Consider the following 6,953-nt stretch of genomic DNA (forward strand, 5'->3'; position numbering starts at 1 on the left):
TTCTGCCCTTCTTCCTCCTGATTATCTTTTATTCTTTCCTTGTTACCTCTTACTCTGCCGGAACAAAGTGGTTGTTTACTTACAACACATAATTGTGTATATCCGCTAACACAACATAGCAATTAGGAGACGATCTGATAAAGCGGCGAGATAAATTGCGCATTTTTCATATTCAATTTAACCTAGATTAGGTGAGAGAATTTCGATAATAAATTCGATGAAGAATGTAAAAGTGTTAAATTCTTTTTAAGGAGAAATCTATTTTACTTTGTTTCGTGTGAATAGATTGCATGTTATTCTACACCAAGGCAATATTGGGAAAGGGATTCTATTGCATGCAAATAACTCTTCTAAGACGTATAACAGCTAAGTGATGATAAATGCACTCACATAACACAGTGAAGACATAGGGAAATGTGTGTGTACATATATTGTTTTTCCTTAAACCGAAGATCCATCAATAGAGTGTAATTAGCTAGCAATTCCGGTGTGATCAGCCTTAGAACCAACTGTGATCGTCATGGTCCACATGTAGACAGATTCTCCAGCAGGTCACTAAGCCATCAACATCTCCAGTGTGGGGATGGAAGGCAGCGATGATAGAAACATGATAAGAGACCCTTCTCGAAAGCTACCACTCCCGAGGATTTTGTATTTTTGTTAACATCACACCCTGGGGCCAAAGAAAATAAGGAAGCGTGTGTAAGATATTGTTCTTAGAACGGAGCTAAATAAATTCATGGCCAGGAAAGAAAAATCGTACCTTCTTCCATCCTGCCCTGCAGGAGAAGTTTCCCGTTTAGAACAGAAACGGAACAAAGACGCCTTTCGGTTTTCTTCGGGGGTGCGAAGACATGGTCTTCATAAAGTAGAACCCCTGTAAGAGACTGAGGGCAGACACAGCATCCTGGCACTAGGGAGACATTCTGGATCTTTCTGAGACCCCTCCAGCGCGTACTGATAAGCCAGAGACAAAGGCTGCTCCAAAGCCAGTACTGCTTTTTGTCCCTCTGACAGTTACCAAGAGCATGTCTGCAGGGCAGTTGTCACGCTTTCACTGTCCTTAGCCACCTTCTCCTGCGGGTTATTAAGTTGAGAAGATGCCCAGCCTTTTCTAATGAAGGAGAAGAAATATGTCTTGATCCACGGATAATAAATCACCGAGTGGGGACGCTGACAGTTAGAGATGTCTTCATACGACGAACAGCATGATGTCACGCTGTGGAGATAGCACAGGTCGCATTGTTCTGGGCCACGGCCGAAGCTGGAGATCCATCTCCATCCGTTCTCGTGCAGTGCCTAGGAAGAGTGACACTTTAATACGACTAGGGCTGGCGGGCGTTGCCACCTGGATGACCTATGAGGTTCACGGACACATATGGAAACAGGATCGTGACGGGCTACGATCGATTGCCTAGAAGCAAACTGACGTCCACGTGAAGGACTTCCTGAAACGGTGACTTTTCTACAAAAATGCCCCCAGCAGCACAGATAATGCTTCTGATTACCTAGGAGGTGGGGAGTAGATGAGAAAGCAGTGTGAAGAACCATCCTCCAGACGGTGCCCACATCGTCCTCGCAGACTGTGCTTTCTCTCGGATGCGTCATTGTGAGCACCCAAGAGCGTTGGGGTCAAGTCAGGTCACATGGGTTACTGACTTTAGGCAATCAGTAGAATCGAGGAGAGTAGCGAATTGCTTTTAATGAGATGCCCGTTTTATATCAGACAGCATCCTGGTCATGCACGATCCAGTTTCAGCCCAGTTAGAGAGGACAGCTGGACTGAGTTCTACTCTTCCTCACTATCCACTAGGGCAGAACGAGGCAGGAAGCCATCTGTAAAGTCAGGGTCTCCCTTAGCATAGAGCTTAAACCGCTTTTTTTTTTTCTTGCTTACTTCCTTTTTTCTTTTTCTTTTTTTCTAAGTGAGGCAACCCTTGATTGACCTCAGAGATTGCAAGGACCTTGTCAGCTAACAATCCCTTATTTTTTTATTTTTTACGCCTACAGCACCTGGTTTTCCTAGATGGTCTCCCATCCGAGTACTAACCAGGCCCGACCCTCCTTAGCTTCCGAGATCAGACAGGATCGGGCTTGTTCAGGGTGGCGTGGCCGTAGACTCTTGCTTACTTCCTGTCCCCCTCAATACCATTAAGACGAAGACTCTTTCTGTTTTAATCAGCTCTTTATCCCCAGAAGTCAGTGCAGGGCCCTGCGCACGACGTTCTATTTTCCTCCCTCTCCTCTGAGGTGTGAGGACTAATTAATTCTACGAGCTCAGACGTGCCAGCGATGACGTCTCTTGTCCCCGGAGCTCCACATGCAGCATACGAGTTGGTGACTCTGGGAAGCACAGAGAGCCACGGGTGCTCCCACGTTTTGCAGGTGACCTGTGCATGTCCACTTGGAAGGACATGGACGGGAGAGCTGGGGAGTTTGCATTGCTGACGGAGAGACGCGGAGGACATTTGCAGTTGACACTGGGAGGTCCGTCCTGAGCTAGGGGAGTGTCTGTGCCTGTGTCGTCAAATCTCCGTGCACGTGTGCACCTACGTCTGTACCTCTTCTCTAGTGGCTACGAAATGCCCAAGGGAAGAGAATCACTCAGTTTAAGCAGAGGTGTGATGATGCAGGTTGGGGCAGAGAAGTTAGCAAACACGTCCATAGGACTTATGGAAACTGGACGCTTGCTAAGGATGGGATGAACGGCCCTATAGAAGCGACCTGCCGACATTCCCCAAAATCCTCTGGGTTGACTGGCAAAGGGCATTCTGAACCAGAATGAGCCACAGGTAAGAAGATTCTTTTCTAGATCGTCCATGTAGTCATCGACTTTGAACGTATTACTGCTAAACGAAAAATACTTAGCAGGAATACCCATAAATTTTCTTTCGAAACCCACGTCTCCCACAAATACCGGAGCAGGAAACTGCGGGAGAGATCCAGAATTGTCTTTCGTCTGAGAGGTGCGTAGCGAGAGTTTTGAAGTGCATCGTCAAAGTCTTTGCAGGTTCCAGCGGAGGTGCTGGGACACAGCCGCAGACAGCACAGCCCGACACGGGGAAGCCCAGCAACGGCTGGGAGGGGAGGTCAGGCGGGATAAACGCTGCCCTCTGAGAAAGTGGACTTGTTTGATTTCGAAGCGCCTCTGGACCTATTAGTCTCAGGAGCTGCTTGGTGACGCATGGCGGGAGCGAGGGCTCTGATGGCTATCGGCAGCGTCCCTTCCTCTCATGCCAGCTTCCTACACAGCCCTTATCTTTGATCCCCGGACAGCGGCTGACAAACTCCCACTGAATGGCTGGCGCTGGAAACACTTTCTATTCTTCAAAGAACACAAACATATGTGATTCTATCTGGACCCTGAGACAGAGGCTTAAAAAGAAAGTTTTGTGTACTATCATAAATCTTCCTGAACTGCACTGCATTTATCAACTTTAGGTTATCTTTTTAAAAAACGATCTTCTACATAATGTTGAGGTAGGCAGCTACCAACTCCAGGGTGGGTATATAGTTCATTTTTCTGTCCATCCTCCAACTGCATACACAAGGGGACCTTGAAATTCTGTTAACACGCGTTTACATGATCTTTGCCGTTAAATGTCACAAATGAGGACGAGGAGAGCATGAATCCTCTTTCTCATGGGTTTTTCCTGCCTGATGTATTCAAATGCCATTCGCCGCCTTTGTAATTTATGGGCCTTTCAGATGAATAAAAGGAAAGTATCTTTCAGATCTGGTCAAAGATGGCACCTCTATAACGCATTTCCGTCCAAGAAAGCAAGAAAGGCTTTCTTTGAACTTTATCACAGATATTCACGTACTGAAGTATGAAAACGGTCTAGTGATCATTAGACAGTTTAGACACGGGATGTGAAATCAGGGAGCTACAGAAGTAATAATGGAATGAACAAGGGAGAGAGGGAGGAAGGAAGGACGGGAGGAAAGATGGGAGGAAAAATTGGAAGAAGGAAGAAAAGATGGAGGCGAGATGGACAGAAACCAATTGTTTCGCATCACGACGACCCATCGTTTCATCCTTCTGTAGCAACGCGATGCTCGATGGGAGTGTGCGGTCAGCACCTGGCATGCCCCTGGGGAGCAGATAAAAATGACTCGGGTTTTGTGGAAGTTCCTCCCTTTACCAGCGTAATTGCATCAATTCTGGGAATCTTCTAGGCCCAGCTGTTCATCAAGATATGGAAGCAAACGAGCTCTCGTAGTCGATGAGCGGATTCGAGAGAACATTTTCACAGTGCCTCAAAGAAGGTCTGCCTTTTAATGATCTCCGACTAGGTTTCAGCTCTTTATTTACATTCCTAATATTTTAGAAACTGTACTTGAACTTGACCGATATTTGTTTTCTGTACCCTTTCCCCCTTTTTATCACTCACGTTCTCTCTTTTGGCATGAGGTGATATTTACTTCTAAATAAAATCTCCTTTGTTTTATACTCACATCGCTGATAATTCTGTCTGATCAAGTGAGGAGGGAGTTCAGTGTTACTAAGTCCAGTAGAGTTGATCGTTTGTTGAAATGAACCCATTCCTTTTCATGTAATAATTTTTTATATTTACATTTCCAATTTCTCACCGTCTCTTCCTGTAATTTTGGAGAAATTATGAGCTTCGTCTCTGTCACGTGACTATTTCAAAATATATAATAAAATCTTAGCTTTCATTGTGTGTTTAGACGAGGCAGTACTTGGATTTCTTGCAAAGGTAATAATGCTCTTTTTGCTTCCTTTCCTATTCTGACCTAAAATGTTCTGCGATTAAAATTGTACATAAATAATTTCAAAAAGAATTTATATTACTTACAGTTCAGTTCACCGAACATTGGAGTAACTCCTACGTATAAAGTTCTGTGTTATATGTGGAGACTAACCACTGTTTATCTCTTCGGGAGTTGAGGTACCGTGGTAATGGCATTTGTGAATAACTCATTAAAATCGACTGTAAAAATAGACAACCTATACTAGATATACTAAAAAAAAGAAGCAATTAATTAAAGCCAAGAGGACGTGAGTATAGGCTTTTAGGGTTTGGGGCATTTTATATGAAAAGTAGAGGTGAATGAAGCTTTCAGTAAAGAATGGAGCAAAGAAATACTAGTCTGGGTAAAAGCATTCATCAAGCCATCACACATTGAATTAAAAAGTGACATTTACACTTTTAATCAGACTTTATGTTTGGGGTGCAAAATCAGAATGGACTCGAATTTAAAGATTTTTATCAGTGTAATCAAGTGCCCTTATTGTACAGTGTAAAGTAGTAATCACTACAATAATTACAAGAATTAATCACTAAAAAATATTTTAAGTGCTTGAATTCCTTGCCCCATCCTCATATACAGAAAAAAAAAAAAAACATAAGAAGTAAGAAAGAAAAAGAAGGAACAGATACAGCAAGAAATGATAAACCTGAAAGGAAACCAAATAAATATCTTGCAATGAAAATCCACAGATGCTATTATATATGTACACACACATACATATACATACACATACCTTGATAATCAGAAATACAGTGAAGAAATGTCTGAGAAAGAATAAATAAATTGGAATAGAAAGGTTACAAAAAGAAGAAAGGAAAGGTATTATGAAGGAATTCACCAAAATGGTAGGATAGAGATAAAAATAGACAAACTATCAAGCAGAAAGCTGGGAGGAAAATACATGAATACAATTGGTATGAAATATATCTGTTTAGACACTCAAAGAGTAATAATTGGAAATATGATCGATCTGTGCAAAAATGCACCCAAAACAATCAGATGTAATAGTTCGCAAATGAGCAGGATAAATAAAAACAACTGGAATAAACTAAAGAAAATGCAACATGGAAGAGAAAGAAACAATTACAAAAGAATGAAAATAAGATTCCTAGACCATGGCTTGTCATCAATAGATCCCATAAAAATGGAATCATGCAGTGAGATGTTCTAGAAGAAAACTTCCACCCTCTCAACGTAGATCTACGTAAATCGTCTCTCGGCCATAACAAAATACATAATTTTGAGACACACAAAATTGAAACATTTGTAATACACTATCAATTTCTCATAAGACTGCTAAAATATATCGCCTTAGGTAAAGAACACCAAAACTCAAAAATAAGAAGTAAAACAAGCCAAATTCGGAAAAATATATATTTTTTACAACACTTCACCAGAGAGGCTACGCAGACAACTTACGAACACATGCAAAGACTTCTGGTAACACTGGGATTAGAGCAATGACGAGGCTGCCATTTTGTGAGGAAGCCCAAGTCACATACACAGGCCGTATGTTGATGCCTCAATTGACCGGCCACTTGAGTACTATCTTGAATGCTTTCCGGCCCAGGTACAAGATGTGTGAATGAGGAAGCTTCAGAAAATTCTACCTCCCAAGCCTCTGAGCTACATCAGGTTCTGTGACCACAATAAAGTGGTTATTGCTTTATGCCACGACGTTCTGGGGTGTTTATCTTTTTAATATAGTGATAGATAACCGATCCATTGTTCAATCTTCAATAATATCCACCTTTATAGAGAAGTACGTGTTTTCAGGCCATGACACGGCGGGGACGTTAGTAAAAACTGTCCCTTGTCATCATTCTGGACAGTAAAAGATTTACGTTCCAATACATTTAGTTTGTTTTTTTTTTTTTTAAGTTTAATTACAAAAATTATAACATTATACAAAGACCACGCTTCATTCACAACCAAGTGGTACAGTGGCGGATGCCTCACTCATGAATCGTGCTACTCAATTCTCGTTGAATCCCAGTGTCACATGAGGGACTTCGTTATACAGACATTTTCCACAAAGTTGACAGATGGCAGAGAGACAACGCGCTAAAAAGAGAAAATCCGCAGCAATGCTTGACAGAGTCCCCGGTGGACGCGAATATGGGCCACATCTAAAATAATAAAGATAAAGTAAAATAAATCGATGAAGACATTCTCAC

At 42.2% G+C, this 6,953-nt stretch overlaps 1 pseudogene; it reads right to left on the minus strand.

Moving 5' to 3' along the window:
• Positions 1-2,001: 2,001 nt before the first annotated feature.
• LOC111730465 lies at positions 2,002-2,120 on the minus strand (annotated as a pseudogene).
• Between the last annotated feature and the right edge of the window lie 4,833 nt (positions 2,121-6,953).

The sequence above is a fragment of the Pteropus vampyrus genome, unplaced genomic scaffold, assembly GCF_000151845.1.
Source record: "Pteropus vampyrus isolate Shadow unplaced genomic scaffold, Pvam_2.0 Scaffold315, whole genome shotgun sequence".
Lineage (NCBI taxonomy): Eukaryota > Metazoa > Chordata > Mammalia > Chiroptera > Pteropodidae > Pteropus > Pteropus vampyrus.